Genomic DNA, 19,041 nt, shown 5'->3' on the forward strand with positions numbered 1-19,041 from the left:
AGGTTTTGGGAACACTTTTTTTTTCGCTAAGTACCTATGTGAGGAAATTGCGTGTGTAAGATTTTTGAAACGAGATTATATTATTCACTGTAAAAGTAGGTAAGTTGTCGTAATTTTAGGCGGCCCTACTTACCACGTTTGGTATAGAAAGACCATAGTACAACTGTTACAATACCCCATGGTCCTATTCTCACGATTCGTGTAAAAACCGTATACATTTCCTTTCCCTCGATTCGATCTCGTACCAGATTGCGTGAGATTTTTGTCGTCAATTTCAAGTTTAATATCTCGCAGTTTATGACACATTTTTCATGTACAAACATTTTTTGTACTTTTAAGTCTGATGAGGATTGCCTTCTCATTATTGATTCTTAATGTTTTTTTTTTTTTCGTTTGAATAGTTCATTTGACTTGAAGTTTTTGCTTCCACTAAACTATCATTGGAAGGATTATGTTACCTATAAGGTCTATCTGTGAAATGGAACTGGGGGAGAGGGTGACAGGTTCGGTGGCCACTGTAATTTTATCTAATTCTCTACGGAGATAGGTTGTCTGCGACCTGGTGACACCCCCTCCCCTCTCCACCCTTCTCCCCCTGACATAAAAGCTGGATCCGCTCCTTGGTCCTTATTATCTAAATGTTACGCGTCATTATGTCTACTACTAAATACAATTATAAACATCTGCACACGTGCTTAGACTAAGAATGAAAAATGCTTATGTAACATTGTAGAGGTATTTGAATCACAAATGTTTTATGACGTTACGACTGTGTACTCAGGTGCTATTTCGAGTGAAGAATGAAGATATAATGAAATGCGTTACATTGTACCTAACTACTGCATTAACCTTGAATATAATTATCTTTATTTTGTTATCAGTTTATTTCTTCAAGGACTGTACAGGTACTCGTAATATAATTATGCATTTCGTAAGTAGATGCGCACGAAAGTCGCATCACCAACTGGGGCTTTCCCTGTAGTATTACTAAATAAAATACTATGTTTTATATTCTAGTATTTTAAATTATCACGTCTTGTAAAAGAAATAACAGTTAATTGGACTTGAGAACTAACCTGATGTGTGTCTACCGTAAGAGAGATACAAAAAGCAAAATGTTGTAGCGACTCTTCAATGAATATGTATTTGTTTATTAATTGATGATAATTATTGAATACCAATGCATATTGCATGGAAAACCTTATATAATCACGTTTATTTGTCACCTCTAAATGGCATAAGGTGAAAAGAGAAGTAATAATTCTAAGGCGTCATGACGCCTTCTACTACTTACTTGTAGCTTGATGCAATGTGTTACTCCATCCATATATTATCTACAACATGTCGGATTAACTTGATATTGGCCCCGATTCCTGCCGACTCATCCTAATTTTATTTTAAGTTTTACCTGTCATTTACTTATCCGCCGCAAAGGAAAAGGACGGACGATAGGCAACTGTTAATTTTAAAATGAATAAATTACCCAGACGAATAAAATAGGCATCTCGCTTATATGCAACCCATTTGACGTGGGCTGTTAACTTAATTCTGTCGGGGTATTGACCAATATAAAATTTCGGAAGGGCTTATTTTTCTGCCTAAAATTGACGTGTGTTCCATATTTTTTTGTGTGTCAATTACCCGTCCGTTTAACTTCAAATAATATTAGATGGTGTGTACGGTCACGAACTTTAATATGTATACACTTTGGTACCATGTCACATTAACTTTTTTGACAAATTGAACTGTAAGTCTCACTAAATGTCAAATATGTTAGAGCGACAGAGTCCTAAAGTGGGTACTATTATACTGCTCATGACTGCACAGGAATCAGCACCAATGTTTACGTTTTTCCTATTCTATGTACTGCCCAGTGAACCCTACACTACATTCCCGAATTCAATTCATATCGTTAGCTATTCACATCGCAACAAAAACACGACTATTAATTTAATGATTTCATTACCAAGGCAGTATAACACGAACGAATATGAATGGTCCATCTACCCGTAATGTTAATTTATAACACAGTACATTACAGTTCCATTGGGTTATGGTTTGTGTGAATTCATTGTATCATTGCGCGGATGGGCGGGTCAGATACCGATAGAGGTGTTTGTTAGTGCGAAATATAACAGATAATTACCATTTGATACCAATAATTGTCTGTTTAGATTATTATCTTTTGATATCAGAAATTCACAAATAACTTTTTTGGGATCTCTTAATAGCCTTAAATTCTACTATCGTATTCCGATTTCTTTATATAGTTAAATACATACATAAGATAACGCATATTTGCTATCGGTGTATGCAGAGACCGCGGAATTCTATTTACCAAGAACCTGACACACCACTTTTCTTCTTCTTCGTCATCTTATTGTTTAAAGAAAAATCTCAGATTCAAGGGACACGATATTTAAATCCAGTAGGACTTGTACTCTTAATTGTAGACTGTACTCTTTAGAAATTTAAGTTTCCCTTCTAATGAAGCCGGTAATTAGATAGAAAGTTCTTCGTCATTTTAGTTACTTTTACACCAAAGATACAAGTGATCTCACGGCCATGCCTAATACCAAAGCCACAAGTTATTAGAAGAAAACTCAGGGATTTTCGATATGAATTCCCATAAATTGCTGGGCCCACAGTGTACCAGTGTCGTGGTCCGCGCCGTGGCTTGTGCTGAGCGAGGTTCATTTATTGAGGTCCTACACCGCCGTGTGATTACTTCGGCAAATATATTTTTTCATTATATTGTGTAACTTTTATATATTTATACAGGATGTTAGTGACACCGTAACAAATACTAAGGGGGATGATTCAGACCATGATTCTGAGTTAATATCAAGTGGGATTTTCCGTCGCAAAAGAACACAAAATATTAAAAAAAATACTAAAATTGACATGAATTTTCCGTCAGCAAATTCCACTTGATATCAACATATATTGTCCTGTGGTGACTGACGATCACCCCCCATATAATATAGCCCAAAACTTAGTAAAAAACATCAAAGATAATGAGAAGTAGCAGCTATCCAATCCTACGCGTCAACATTAACAATTTGAAATAACAGCACGATAACAACTCTAGGGTCAACATAAAAGAGTTTTAAGCCTTTTGTTTGTCGTTCACTTCCGTCACGTGAAAGCTGCTTTCTCTCTATAATAATGTGGTGCAGTTATGATGGCAGAGGTCAAAGGGACGTGGTTTGTCCAAACTAAATGTCAGTAAAACCGGAGTAAGTAGGTGCTTACCTAGTTATAACTTGCGGCAGCGGTGGGAACTGTTGATGAGGTGTTTATGATGGTATTATTTTACGTTTGTTGTTCAGATGACTTCTAATTGTGGCTTTTGGGATAGTTTAACCTCTTAAGGCCGAGATTTCCATACACAATAGTTAGACAATGGGGTTTTGATTTTGAAAAACAATTAAGTCTTACGGTTTTTATGAAATACAGCATCACGCCTGTTTCCACGAAGAGGTAAGCAGAGGTGTAATATATTGACCCACTCCTCGCTAACTATACTTAAATAATAGGGGGCGAGTCTATTGCCATTAACTGGACATACATTTTGAAAGCGACGTGATACCAATTATACTCTTATATGATACATCAACATGAACATCTTCTATCGTGTGGATTGTGAGGTGGATTACCAACGTCATCAACCCTGGTGTCAGGGTTATTACTGAGCCGCCATAGGCCCCTGGCATGACTCATGTAACGAATACGTACATACGTACATTAACATTGTTTTTCGTATAGCTACATTAATGCACTTTAAATTTTATTTTTCTTATCACAATTCAAAAAGTTATAAAATCCGTCAGCAATTACTTTTGTGAGAACGACGGAAGCTAGAAATAAAATCAATTAGTAAGTCGGACGTGGCCACTGCCTAAATAAATGTAAATGTTTATTATAAATTACATATTTATAGCCATTATGAAGTGTTATATTGTTTTATAGCCGCTGAGATAGTCGGGGCCATAGGTTTTTTTTTGACGTGACTTATTGTAGATTTCCCGCAGATGGCATTAACCACTTGGCCGGACAAATGGGGAGCGCTGAAGGCTCTCACCCGTTAAAGGGGCCATAGGAACATCGTACTTTCTGATTACAACTTGACTGATAAAGACAAATTTAATCATCTTCAGACCCCAGATAAAATGTACAATATGTGACCATCATTTCAAGGCTTTTTTTCTCGAATTCGAATATTAAGGTGTAAATTACATTTTGTGCTGTGTGAAATCATTTTAGGATAATATGGTAGGGTATGAAGACGTCAGTGTTTACTTTTCCTCTCCCTCCCACAAATAGATACGGGTTTACGATCTAAAGTAGGTTTAAATTTAATAGAGTTTTCTTCTAGTCATCGAAGGGTTGACTCATGAGTTTCTTATCAGGTAACCTTGATAACTTAAAAGTGTAACAAAGCAATTACATCACGAACCAAAATGACATAATTTTTAATCTGTGAAGTATAGTGTTTCAACGATAAAGTTCACATGCCTTTTAAGAAGAAATGCGACATGCATATCGCACTTCTTTACACGATAGATATTAATGTTAGTTGCGAGATGTAAGCAACCATATAATTATTATTATGAGGGACCTTCAAATCAAATCAAATCAAATATACTTCCACCTTCCAGGCTACGTTCCCCAAAAATCATACAGATGGCGCTGTCAAAGTTTAACGTGATCATTACTCGGGTACCTACATATCTAATTAGTCAAAATGTAATGGCAGAAGCATATATAAAAACTTTTTTTTTGTGTTATGGATTTTTGATCTTGGTTTTCTTTTTGCTTTGTTTTTTTTTTTCTTTTTTTTCTGTGTACTGATTTCCGTGTGATTTCTGTCCTGTGTTGAATGTAATGTACTTGTCTGTCTTGTTATGGTGTCCGGAAGTAATAAATGTATCTTTCTTTCTTTCTAAAAATAATTGTTGCTTGATATAATGTTGCTATAAGTAGCAACATAATCCTCCTGTTACTTAGATCACGATACGAGGTAGGAGGAGGACCCGGTGGTGTAATGGTTAACACGCTCGACCTGGGGCCTGTTTTATAAAACTTACAATTGTAAATTACAACGACAATATGATGTTCATTACGTAACTAATATGAAACTGTGAAATATTCGTGATCACACACTCCGCAATGTACATCAAATTGTCATTGTAATTTACAATTGTAAGTTTTATTAAACAGGCCCCTGGCTTGACAAGAGCTGCGAGTTCAAGTCCCGTCCGAGTCAGAATTGTTTTTCGATTTAAATTTTCTACATACTAAATGTTTTGATGAGATTCGCCTACTATATTGAAGTTCATAGGCTGATTAATTCAAACTTCGAGAAGAAAATTCCTTCAAATTACGCCTATTAGTTTCGCTAGGCAACTGTAGGTGGTTGGTTGCACAACTTTACTTAACATACAAACCAACGACAAACCAAGCTATTTACATAGCCATGATTACATGCTTAACAAAACACATGTTTGTTTATCTAATTTACTATGACTATTTAATGTACTACAATTATCATTTGAAGTGAATTATAGAGATAATTCACTGTTGCACTGTTGCGCCAATGCACTGTTTCTTTTATCTACCTAATCTTCTTATCGTTTGGGTTGTGTGGTGGAATACCAGGCTCATCAACCCTAGTGTCAGGGTTATGATTGAGCCGCCAAAGGTCCCTGACATGGCTCATGTAACGATTACTCACTTACATCAGTAAATAGTAACCGGGATCATCTTACTTTCGGACAATCAGGTGATCAGCGTGTAATGTTCTAACTAGGGATCACAAAGTGATTTTTGTGATACCTCCCCACCGGGATTCGAACCCGGGACCTCCGGATGGGGAGTCCAACGCTCAAGCACTGTACCACAGAGGCCGTTATCTACCTAATGTCAATTTGTTTAACAAGACGCACTGCTAACGTAATCTTTGTAGAAACATGTGTTTGCATATTAGCTTTAGTAAATTATATTATTTCATAATTTCATGTTATTTATCCATCGCAAGATGAACTAACTACACGCATAATGAGCTTTCTGTTATTATATGATCTTCATCTTTTCGAATCGACGGCAAAGCATACTCCACCACACTGCTCCACTGCGGGTTGGTGGAGGTGTTTTTACGGCTAATAGCCGGGACCAACGGCTTAACGTGCCCTCCAAAGCACGGAATCATCTTACTTTTTCATCGGAAATCGAACCCGGACCTCCAGAGCGTGAGCCTAAAGCTCAAACCACTAGACCACGCAGGCTATCTGTGTATATGCAAATAAGTATTGTGTAATATACATAACACATGCATGAGCACGCGTCATCTCGTAAGAAAATATATTACAAGTTAATATATTTGCATTTACGAGGTTGTATAATGGACAATTATCGCGACCATCCACGATGAATGGCATTCTTCCGTTTTGTAAGTTTAAATATTCATGTATAACAATAAATCTTAATTATAACGATGCTAATCATTTCATGGATGCTGCGCGTGAGTTTAATTCGTTTGGATGAAATAATTAATCATATTTGTTAGGCAATGGAACGCATATATTATATACCGTATACAGCCTTATAGCAAAACCATGTAAGCGCCTTTTTGAAAAAATTAAATATGATTTTTGTTAATAAAAAATCGCAATAGACACTCTAGTTTTCATCCAGGTTAAAAATATTCTTAATTTTGACTTGTATTGAAATTCATTGAAAGAAATCGATGTTTTGTCAAAGAAAATGACATAAAAAAAGTCATCGTCAGCTCCTTAGCTTTATCCCGTTTTTTCACAGGGTCCGCTTACCTAACCTGAAGATTTGACAGGACCGGTTTTTTACAGAAGCGACTGCCTGTTTGACCTTCCAACTCGCGAAGGGAAAACCAGCCCAATACAGGTTAGGTCACATAACTCCGAAAAAGCATTTCTCGGGAATGTGGGTTTCCTCACGATGATTTCCTCCACCGCTGAACACGTGATAATCATTTATGATCCAAAAATGAATTCGAAAACAAATTCGACAATCATTGGTTTAGACCTGTGCTGGATTCGAACCTGCGATCTCAAAGTGAGAAGCAAGCATACTAGCTACTGGTACAAGCACATCAAAATTAATTCGAAATGGCGCCTGCGTGCTTTCACTGTAAGGTGTTGATATAAAAATCACATTTTTACTATAATAATTCCTGTATTATTTGTTTATTCTGCTTAGGTACGAGTGATATACTAATGTGCATATGTAAAGGTCATACAATGACATATAAAAGGGTCTCATCTCGGCACAATCAACTAGTAAATGCCATCCAAGGCAAATCTGCAATAGGTTACATTAAAATAATACCCACTAAGCGGACTCTATAAAATAGTTCGTGGCCTACATAGTCCTTCCGATATGCTACAAAGCTCCTACTAAACTATATAAGGTATGCAGCATCTTAATAAATGCTAAGTCCCAATGAAGGTTTTAGTCTGTCCATTCACCATGCGCTTGCGTCTAAACAAAGAGACAAGTAGTTGTACTTGAATGGCGTCGTAGGAGGCGGGCGTCCTTAGTTCTAACGGTTAAGGGAATTTTCTACTGCCTGTTTGTTAGTGGGTAGTATAATTGTCCATTAAACGGGGCTTTTGAGAATAAGTATATAAAGCGAAGGTTGGTGGTAGGATTGGCACAGGAAGACCTAGAAGGACGTACATTGATCAAATTGGAGATGTCCTTAGAAAAGGTTCGGGGCCATCTGCTCTGAACCGGCGTGCGTGGAAGCAAGAGAAGTGTGTTAGGATCGAAGCAAATGGAATTCCATAGTCTCTGCTTACCTCGGTGGGAAATAGGCGTAAGTTTCTGTATGTACATTTCAGAATAAGTAAACGTTGGCAACACAACGTACCTAAACATAAAAAAAAAAAATATAAGTGGCCAATCTTAAATGTAAAAAAAAACTTGTTTTTTATCTTATGGTACGGATACAATGAGTAAAATAAAAACTTTACGTTCTGTTTTGATTTCTAAAGAAAACTTTATTATTTAGTTAGTAATATTGAATAATAAAGATTTTTTCTTTCTTTCTTAAAATAAAATATTTGGTTTTAATTAACCTCACTGTTAATTGTTGTCACTGTTAACTGTCAAGCAGTTTTTATCGTTTTCAGTCATTTTAACTTTACATTTTATTATGAAAATATCGGGATTCTCTCGAACTTGCATTTGCGATCGCGAGTCGGGATTGCATTCCCTATACGTGAATATGGGTAGGTAATAACTTATATATAATATACTTTTTTCTGTAATCTATTTTGACATCAACATGAAGGCCGTTAATATCAAAATATTATTCTCTTTGAAAAATATTTACACATCTACCTCGCACATTCAGGCCAAAACAGGCATTTTTTTATATACATTTACCAATCTCGATGTCTTAATACGAATGCGAAATATAATTTCAACTTAATATAAACACTGTCCAATAATTTACTTAATTACAGTAATTAATAAAGTTACAAATGATGTAGCAAGAGCATCTTCTTATTTACGTCGGATTTTACTAACAAATCGTTACGAAATAGTGCTCCCACACTGCCGTTAGAAAATGTTTAATAACGTTAGTAAACATTTGTTAGCAAACATTTAATCACAAATGTTAAAATAAATTTTTATGAAAATGTTTAGTAATGTTAGTAAAAAAAAATGAGCAAATAAATAAATAATTTTTTTATGAGCAAATCTTCTTCCATTTTCGTGTAGACGTCCTCGGCCCTCAGAAGGCGAAACCAAACTGCGAGCCAATACTAGATGTTATAAAATGTTTAAACATTTTCCATCAATTTAACATGTAACAGTTTCTAACAAAATGCAACAATTGTTAACATTTGTTAGTAAATGTTTTGGTGTTATAAAATGTTTACAAACATTTTCTAACGGCAAGTGTGGGAGCGCCAACAGGTTAAGAGCCTTCTTTTATCGTGTGGGTTGTGAGGTGGATTACCAACCTCATCAATCCCGGTGTCAGGGTTTTTATTGAGCTCCAAAGGCTCATGTAACGACTACATACTTACATCAGTAAGTAGTAACTAGGGCCAACGGCTTAACGTGCCTTCCAAGGCACGGATCATCGTAAGACGAAAGCAATTTCGGACAATCAGGTGATCAGCATGTAATGCCCTAACCAAACTAGGGATCACAAAGTGATTTTTGTGATATGTCCCCACCGGGAACCCGGGACCTCCGGATCGTGAGATCAACGCTCAACCACTGGACCACGGAGGCCGTTAATTAGGTATATGATTTCCGATTGGATACGAGTAATAACTGATACACCGTATGACAATTTAGATTGAAGCCTTAAGTAATATATAGGCGAAAAGTAAATCTCAATGTTTTCCTTCACCGCTGAGCACGTGATAATTTATGATCTAAAAATGAATTCTAAAACAAATTCGATAATCATTGGTTTAGGCCTGTGTTGGATTCGAACCTGCGGCCTCAAAATGAGAGGTAAGCGTTCTACCAACTGGGCTACCACGTCTCATAAATGCTTACCTCTATAAAAACCTTGCAAGAATTTTACATTAAAATCTTTAATACGTTCGTATCATACACAATGTAGCGATATTATCATTTACCTTAGATATAAGAACATGAGCTTAAGATTTTATAAGCAGTATAGTATTATGTCTAAGGATAAACATTGCATACAGCATAAATTAATATTGCAAAGGTACCTGCAAGCTCACATCCTCTGGGAAATCACTTCGCAATTTGCATACGAGTGTGAGAGCAAAAAAAAAAGATAAACCTGCATGTGCAGTATGAATTTATGAGAGTGCTATGGCGGCTCGTATTTCAATGATTCCATAAAATACAAGTAATACAACAAGTTATTTCGACCAGGGATGTCAGGGAGCTCCATAACCGTAACCGAAACTATCGGATATCCGATATAAAAAATAATCCGTAACCGAATCCGAACAATCAATCCGCACTGCGTCCGCGTGATGGTTTAAGGCCCGATCTCCCTATCCATCCATAGGGAAGGCCCGTGCCCCAGCAGTGGGGACGTTAATGGGCTGATGATGATGATGATGAACCGAATCCGAAATAAAAGGTTCGGATAATATCGGATTGGGGCGGATCCTAATTGAGACACGTTATGAAAAGTTGATTGGATCGGCTGGCCGTTGCCAACATACAAGCCGCCGGCATTTGTCGTCATTTCGTTTTGTTTTCTTTTGTCGTCATAACTTATTATATAACATGTCGGTAGAAAGAAAACCACTTTATTACCTATTTGTATTTTACCTTTGAAATTCCTTAGAAAATAATATCCGTTACCGAAATTATCAGAAACTAACGGAAAAACCCAAAATATTTATTATCCGTATCCGTAATCGTATCCGGTATAATTCTTAAATCCGTATCCAATCCATATCCGAAATTTCATATCCATAACATCCCTGATTTCGACCAAGATGAATATTTTTAATAAATTTTCCGTAGAAGCTTCTTTTGCCATACCTACCTATTGATTAATAGTTAAGTATGGCTTGGCTTTAACTTTACAATAGGCAATTTTACAACTTAGTCAACACGAAAATCTTCTATTGATTTTGTATGGAAATACTGTCCGTGAGACGTCATCAATAAAAGCGGATACCCATCGTAATTAAAATTTGAAACTAAGTAAAAAAAGAATAAGTTGAATTTTGATCATCCTAGGCTGGTCTTCATGTCTAAATTAACATTTTATAATTTATCTTTCACCCAGTAAAATACCGTATTGAAGTAGGTAATATTTTTCAGTGAACTTTTGCGCCATAGGTAGCTATTGTGGGGAATACATGTAATTTTGTAGACGCTAAGTGTTTTCTGTTCTGTATAAAATTGCTTCTATGCTGTTCTGGGAGCAAATAAAAAACATAGAAAACGTTCAGCTGCTTGTCTTCCCGGGCATGTCGTAAAAACCGACAGAGGGATTGTGTCCTCTAACATGATGGACTAATGTTATGGGCGATAGGCTGATCCCTTATCACCATAAGGTTTATCATATCCAGCTTACGACATCGTATCAACAGTGGCTGCAAGTTGTTTTTGATTACTTGTGGCTCTGCCAACCCCATTAGGGATTACGGGCGTGAGTTTATGTATGTAAGTATAAAATTGTACAAAATTCTGTTAAAAAACTAAAGACTCAATGTTACATACATAGTTTGCTATCGTTATGTTCATTTACCTCATGATATGATCGAGACTTGATACGACCACTGCTTTTTCTAAGACTTTTTATTCCCATTACCGCGAATCTCTATAAATAACAAACACCACAAAGCCACAATTATTCTCTACCACAGATACGACGATACCATAAAAAATCGTCTGAAAAGAGTCGTAACTCAGATTACAAATAATAACAAAAAAGGGCTGTGAAAATAATGGCAATGATAAATAAATAGTGTCTGGATGATGAAGCATTGGACTCACTAGGCCTGGGCAAGTGGACACCTGCTGTGAGCTTGATAGAAAACGAAGGTCAATGGTACCTTATACCATACATATCTATACTTATATTACTTGGTACTTCATCCCAACAGACGAGGCAATTGCAATGTATACCTACGTGCGTATATTGAATCTTAAGTCGATAATTATGAGAACCAAATTCAACAAATTGTAAAAAGTAAACGGGTCACTAATTTGCGGACTTTTACTTTAAAAAATGTACATACTTCTGTGTTAAGGTACCGTACGTACTTGTTCATCCATAACTTGATTAAATACGTGACCAATTTAAGCTCATTATCTTAAACCTACAATTTCGTATTAATTAAGAAAAAAGTTTCTGCTGTTGAAACCTGTTGAGTTCCTTCATATACCATATATGTATTATAATAATGAACATAATAGACGGGACAATTTTGTATGAGAACCATTGTCGCCACCGAATTGACGCCTGCGAATTCTGTGATGGCAATATTGGACAAAAACTGCGAACTTTGGGAAAAAAAATTGACGTATGTTTTAGACATGGTAAAATTTTCGACGCCTGCCCCTTCTCTTAGCCATTTTATTTTCAAAAAGAATTTCAGTTGTGTGAATACACAGGTATTAAAGATTATTATTCCCAAGTCTTACCCACCGTATGACCTCTGCTATGGCCTAAGTAACCCATCGCCTGTAGGCGTGAAATAGACTTGCTAATCGGTTGAAAGGTACCACCTGCTTGCTCAACACGCGTGGGATCGCAACTAGCAGCGAGTTGTGCAACACGCGAACCGCCCTTATTCGTTCGATCAGGATTTCTCACATTTCCCCTACAACTTTAGACAACAAACCTTATATGACATGTGGAAATATTTGCAGTTTCTCAATGTGTCGGCATATCTTGAATTTAATGTGGAAGTCGAGTTTCTCTAAATACCTAAGGCAACGAGAATTCTTTGCGAGAACAACAGGAAAAGGCAGTTGATTTGTTATGTTAAATAGTTATTTATATCAAAGATCTTGCTCCGCGTACCCTGACACCTGTACGCAGCAGGAGCTTCTGACTGCTGGCGAAAGTGCTGTTCTGGTGACAAAATATTGGGCTGAAAAAATCTGAATGACATCGAAACCACGAGAGAAAGAATATAATTCTTGCATATGAGTTGCAATGTATTTAAGACAAAATCATAACCCGTGGCGATCTGTCGTCTTTCAAGTTCGTTTCAATCCGCTACAAACAGTTAATTAGTACTTTTTAGCATGACGAATTCACGTTTAAAAATACCGTTCTCCTATCTACAGTGATCTTAGACAAACACAATAAATCACTGGTACTAATTATGCCTGTACTGCTTTGGTGAACCTAACGGTACTATAGTTACTAATGCTTCACACGTGTTCATTCCCAGTAACTGCATTAGATACCCTTCGCACAATGTAAATCACTTTATTTCATTAACATCTGCTTAAGTTTGTATAGTATGGAATACTAAATAATTGATAAGCCAATCGCAAAAGCCTACTACCGAGTCGTGTAGATTATTATTTGTATACGTATTAATACTAGTGTTAGTAGATATAGTAGTCAGGACGTTATCATATCACTTAAGAGCTCACGTCATAATGCTGCAAGCAATGATGCAATGCTACCCGACGTATTCAAATATCCTTCAAGATTTGTCGTACAACTACGACTTCAAAATAGATTTAAGGCAGATTAATTCAGTCCAAGGTTAGTTACATAATATTTATTGTTTATTAAGAGTGCGTTACTTATAAATTCAGAATATAATTGTACAAGTTCAGATTTTATGTTAGTAAAAGTTTTGCATGTTGTTATAAATCCATTAAAAGTTAGTTGTTGTCGGTGGCTGTTTGTCTACAATCTCACCTTGTGGAAAGTGATAACAGCCGACCACATTTGGATGAAAGTCTACTATTAAAATATTATACGCTTACCCTCAGCTGTCTCTAATGTGTGTATATTTTAATGTTGTAAATGTATATGTGTGTCGTAGATTTTACCTAAATAAACTTTTTATTATTATTATTTTAATAGGTACCAAACAACATAGCATAAGCCTAAGCCTCATAGGCACATAAGAATAGCAAGGAAAGCTTAGCGTAAGGAAATGAAAGTACGTATGCAAGATCGCGAAAATTACAGTTATGATTCTTATGATATATACCTAGTACTAAAAGACAATACAAAATAAATAAATACATATAAATAATATAATTTCCGAATAGGTGTAGTATAAAGCCTATGTATTACTTAGGAAAAGTACAATTCCCAACTCCTTTGTATTAAGGCTACATTAACTACACCCTCGTTAGCATCGGTCACTTTCTTCCAGCAGCTTCTAGCAGCACAACAAGGTGATAACATATTATATCCCAATTGGGGAAGTCAGAGATATATCTATCACAAGTTGCACTAAGTACCCATTCTTTACCGAGCTTTCTGTTACATCAACGTGGTTGTTGGTGAGCCGTATCACCGTCTATAATGGTCGAGCCGACTGTGTTAGTGAAAAGTGATAGTCCGAATAAAATCGTTTTAACAGCATAACTAAATCCAGTTTCACCAGTACACAGAAGAGATAATTTCCAATTAACAGCTCCACTGGATTGGGCGTCAACAATAGATTTCTCGTGGCGGCTAATTTTATGAATCATTAATCAACTTTCTACTTAGGGCCGTAGCTGGTTATTGGAGTGGAAACTTTGTTTCTCAATAGATAGTGGACATGCGTTTGGGAAGATTTGTTCTATTCGATACTGGGTTCACAGTTGTCACCATTAACTTTGCCGTTTACGTAATGTCTACTTTAGGAAGCTTGACATTTGAGCGTTTACTAAATAGCGTCTTTACATCGTCATTTAAAAATAAGTATTAGGAACTGTATTTTGTCTAACTATATTCTTAATGAAATTGAAACACACATTACTAAGTGTGTCTACAATTCTTGAACCGTTTCTCCACAATAATTTTAAACCAATACCTACCCGCGATCATTTGCCAGATAATTCATTTTGCGGTCTTACAACGGACCACGAGTCGATGAAGGGAAAATCGAAAATGGTCGGTTAGTGAGTAAAGTGAATTAGTGCGTTCGATTCTATGCGGTGACCAATCGGCAACCACAACCCGTAATCGATTAACCATATTCCGTCTGATAAACGTTTCAACCGTTCCGACGCCGAATAGATTCTACAACGTGCTATGAATCATTTGGGTGTAAATTAATTGGTTTTTATTGTTTATTTGTATTACCATCAGATTTGTGCTTATCTTTTTGAATTACTGTTATGTGTAATTATGGGTTTTTGGAGAAGTATCACCAATTAGAGTACATAATTTATTCTTTAAAAGAGTTCGGATATATGCGTCCTAGTAGTAATAATTATTGTTTTAATATTCTGTCTGTTTTAAACAATTCTGCCTTTGATGTTGTAACTTTTTGTACTTAGTACTAGGTACATTTATTTACATTAACAAGATCAGTAGGTGTGATGAAATCACGGTTTGCACTAAAACATTAATTGTATAAAAACTAATAACGAAGAATATTCAAAATAGTTTATCATGCAGTTTTCACGCACACAATTCTAAATATAAATTATAAATTTAAATATAAAACAGATAAAGTTATAGATAGCGATACTGTTAGGATTAGGGTGTAATGTTCCAAGTGACTGTGAGGGCTAGTTTTCTGAGGATGAGGGTGACAGGTAAAAACGTCCAGAGTGCCAGACCTCACTGAATTTAATTTAGATTCGTACAAACAGTAGGTAACAGTAGTTCAATGGAGTACAAGAAAATTGGATGTGACGCGACAAATGTTGTCGTAGTAATAAAAATATAAATTTAATGTTGGGGTTGCCAACAGATACGTCTCAACACCTATCAGGTTGGTCTAACAGAATGCTCGCTCAGGTGTGGGTACTTAGTTCATCTTGCACGGATGTACTTTTGACTAACTCATTGGGATATAGTGGTGAACCTATGTTATCTTTGCTGCGCGAATTGTTAGCGTACGATTCCAGGCGTCCATTCAACTCGTCAGTTTTGACCAATCATGATGAATCGCCCTTTGTACGTCGTTGCTAGAGAAATGCCTGAGAAAGCTTCGAATCATATTCGTGCATCAATCATGTAGAATTTGCCCTGTCCGACCTCGAGCCGAGTTTCTCGATTTATACCCGCTTTTCACTGACTGCAGTCCTTATGTACATCATATTTGTGCCCTGCTGATTTATGAATAAGTATAATTGAAGATTATTTTGATTTTTTTTTGCAGTTTTGTATTTAAGTGCGGTTTTCACTAACACGGTTGGCTCAACCAGTATAGACGGCGATATGGGTCACCACCTATCTCATAATAACGTTAGTCTTACAAAAAGCTCGTTGAGGTGTGGGAACTTAGTGCATTTTGCAATGGATATGCCTCTGGCTAACCTAATTAGTACTTAATCCATGACCTTATGGTATGTTATGTTTTTCAGTTATAATATGTATTCTTTTTTTAATTTAACAAAACATGGTTCCTTATACTACCTCTTTTTCTTGCTTTTCTACGTATTAAATACAGTTGGTTTTGGCTTTTCGAATACTTAATTACCCAGTTATCTATTAAGACTATTGCATCACGTCCTGCTAGTTTGTTAAGGTTGTTGAGACATTATTAATCCATTACTTCTATGAAGGATTTAGTACTTTTTAAAGGTCTATTGTTAACTTGAATTTTACTGTAAAATTCATTGGGTTACGTCGTTGCGTCAGGTTCAATTATAATGATCAGTTTGTGTCTACAGATATGAAACGTATTTTTAAAAACATAACAAATACAATATCGGACACACAGGAAATACAAAAATACTAAACAAAAATGGAATGAGTACGCAGGCTTATTTTTTTAATGTGTTTTTTTTTACATTGTAAAATAATGATATAATCTTGTATTTATTACAATGGTTAACAAATGCGCAAACTCTGAAACAATTAACGGTTAAACGAACTTACCTGTAAGTGAAGTTCTATCGTAATTATACGAGTGCTTCGTTCGAAGAGATTAGTAACCTATAAGATGATAAACTTGAACACAATGTAGTAACGCCGCATAGTGACACCATTCATTGCACACATAGTTGAAAGCATATAGAAAAAAAATAATAACAAAAGTAATTCTTTTTTTTTTTTTTAAAGGGTAGTCTTATATTGTCTGCCCCACTCGAATAGTCTCCGCGCGCTTCATTAGTTTAGGGCTCTGTCTGCGATATTTGCAGAACAGATTTGGGGTCTAGGGCGGGCGGGGGTTACTAATCTCTTCGAACGAAGCACTCGTATAATTACGATAGAACTTCACTTACAGGTAAGTTCGTTTAACCGTTAATTATACTTCGTGCTTCGTTCTCGAGATTAGTAACCTATAAGATGATAAACTTGAACACAATGTAGATGTTGAGAGCAGGTTCGGGAAATATCGCAGTAAACTATAACGAACTATAGATGAAATGTATAATTTTCTAGTACTTATTATTATAATGTGCCTAGATGATTACAAACTAAATAAAATTACAAATTATTATTTAATATAGCACGAGCCAACTCTGCCTCGTTTGTGGTCATGATGGTTCTATTGTAGAATTTTCCAAACGTGGTGGAGTTTTGACTCCAACTACCAGTTTTTCGAATCTGGTCAATGCTAACCCCTGCGCTGTATGCCTGGAATGTGGCAGCGTGGCGCGTGCTATGTGCTGAAAAGATTGACACATCCACACCAGAATCTTTCAGTGTAGACTTAATCCAACGAATAATCTTCAATCCAATGAATCCAACGACTGAGTGTTTGTGTGGTGACGGCTTTATCAGGCCGTTTAAAACTGATAAACAGGTAATCTGACTCTCTAATTGAGGCCGTTCTATTTATATGGCTAATTAATGACTTGGCTGGGCAAATCCCATGTTTTTGCAAAAAGAAAGGTAAGGTAAGGACTGGATTATTCGTACAGACTTTCGAAGTTTTGATGAGATCTGAAATTTTGATAACAATCTTATCTGGAAACATCTTAATGTTATAAATATTTATTTTCGACAGGGTTATGGGCGGTAACCAGTACCAGTAATGTTACACATTTTTTTTTTTTTCAAGTTTTTCCATTGATATGGCCTCGTTAGGGTACAAGAGAGCCAGGTAAATCTAGCACTCACCCAGTGTCCCAAGTGAAACTTGAGTACTTGGGAATAGTAGGTCTTAGCCTAAACACACCTTTGAAGAACCTTTGAATACGATAATCCGTCGATATATTGGGTCCTAAAATTAAGGACAAGGCTGCTCTACAGCAATTTAAGAATAAGAATAAGAATAAAATAAATTTATTGCCAGTAACAATTAACGAACCATATTGATTGCCACTATTAAATAAATCAGTAAGGAACTCCATGACTTTAAATATTGATGCATCGTATAAAGGTGTGTTATTTTGTTTACAAAAGTCATACCATTTATTAATATAGGTGTTGTACTGTTTAAAAGATGAATCAGCTAAAGAACTAATCATTATATCTACTGCCGAGGCTGGTACGGACCGTCGCGATAGTGCTGCCCGGATAATATTCCGGCAGCCAGGGTAAGGTTCGCGTGAATGTTCCTCCTGTTTTCACATTTCTTGTTCAGTCTACTGGCGAACAGGTCAATGTCTGGAGAACCAAACTGTGAAACTAACTGGTCAAAAGTAGAGTTTTCTACCTCCCATTCTATGTCTGGATGTGAACGTCGGGATTCAGTGTCAGCTACGATGTTTTCTTTAGATGGGAAATATGAAGTCTTTATAAAGATTTTCCTATGTTCATACCATTGCCAGATCTGTCTAGCAATGTCAGTGAGATGTGGGAATTGAATCCCGCCCATGCGGTTAATGTAGGATAGCGCAGTAGCGTTGTCTATGCGAATTAAAACTGGACAATTTTCTAAATGTTTTGCAAAAATTTTAATCGCAAAGTAAGCAGCTAACAGTTCGAGATAGTTGCATGATGTGCATCCCGCGCTCCGACTGTGACCAAGGCCCATTCGCGGTGTCACCCCCGCAGGCCGCACCCCACCCCGTAGTTGAGGCGTCAGAAAATATTTCAACCGCGTAACAGTCGTCTCGAATACGGTGCGCAGGGCTCTATAGCACGTAGCCACCCTTGAAAATCCGAGAGTAAGTTTTCCGGGATTTTCATATACCTGTCATAGTCATCATGAGGTTGTAAGTTTAAATACTTACACCGTTCTAACTGTTTTGTATATAACATTCCATATTCCACTGCGGGACACGCAGACACAATATACACTTATAGGACTTCTATAAGTTGAGCAAATTTTCTAATTTTACACCGAGTAATGTTTATGATTTTTTGTAACTCTGCTTTGATATGTGTTTTCTTTTCTGGGGGCAAAGTTATTTGCATAGTACGTGAATTCAAGATGAAGCCTAAAATTTTACATGATTTTGAAGGGGTCAACTGACTTTTTTCCCTATTGATTATAAAACCAA

The 19,041-nt window shown here is 36.3% G+C and overlaps 2 protein-coding genes across 7 annotated transcripts in view; one reads left to right on the forward strand and one right to left on the reverse strand.

Annotated features, from left to right (window-relative positions):
• LOC126372426 (supervillin-like) overlaps positions 1 to 19,041 on the forward strand; it is a 314,398-nt gene that overhangs the window by 208,364 nt on the left and 86,993 nt on the right. The gene's annotated exons all lie outside the window — the stretch shown is intronic.
• The window catches only part of LOC126372577 (nuclear envelope phosphatase-regulatory subunit 1), a 598,500-nt gene that overhangs the window by 13,878 nt on the left and 565,581 nt on the right, over positions 1 to 19,041 (reverse strand). The window contains exon 5 of one of the 2 annotated variants that reach the window (XR_007567174.1): positions 1,697 to 1,745. The exons of the other annotated variant lie outside the window; for it this stretch is intronic. The gene's annotated coding sequence lies outside the window, so the exon portion shown is untranslated. Of the gene's footprint in view, positions 1 to 1,696; positions 1,746 to 19,041 lie in introns of those variants that run through there. 2 annotated transcript variants of the gene reach the window in all.

The sequence above is a fragment of the Pectinophora gossypiella genome, chromosome 14 (assembly GCF_024362695.1).
Source record: "Pectinophora gossypiella chromosome 14, ilPecGoss1.1, whole genome shotgun sequence".
Taxonomy (NCBI): domain Eukaryota; kingdom Metazoa; phylum Arthropoda; class Insecta; order Lepidoptera; family Gelechiidae; genus Pectinophora; species Pectinophora gossypiella.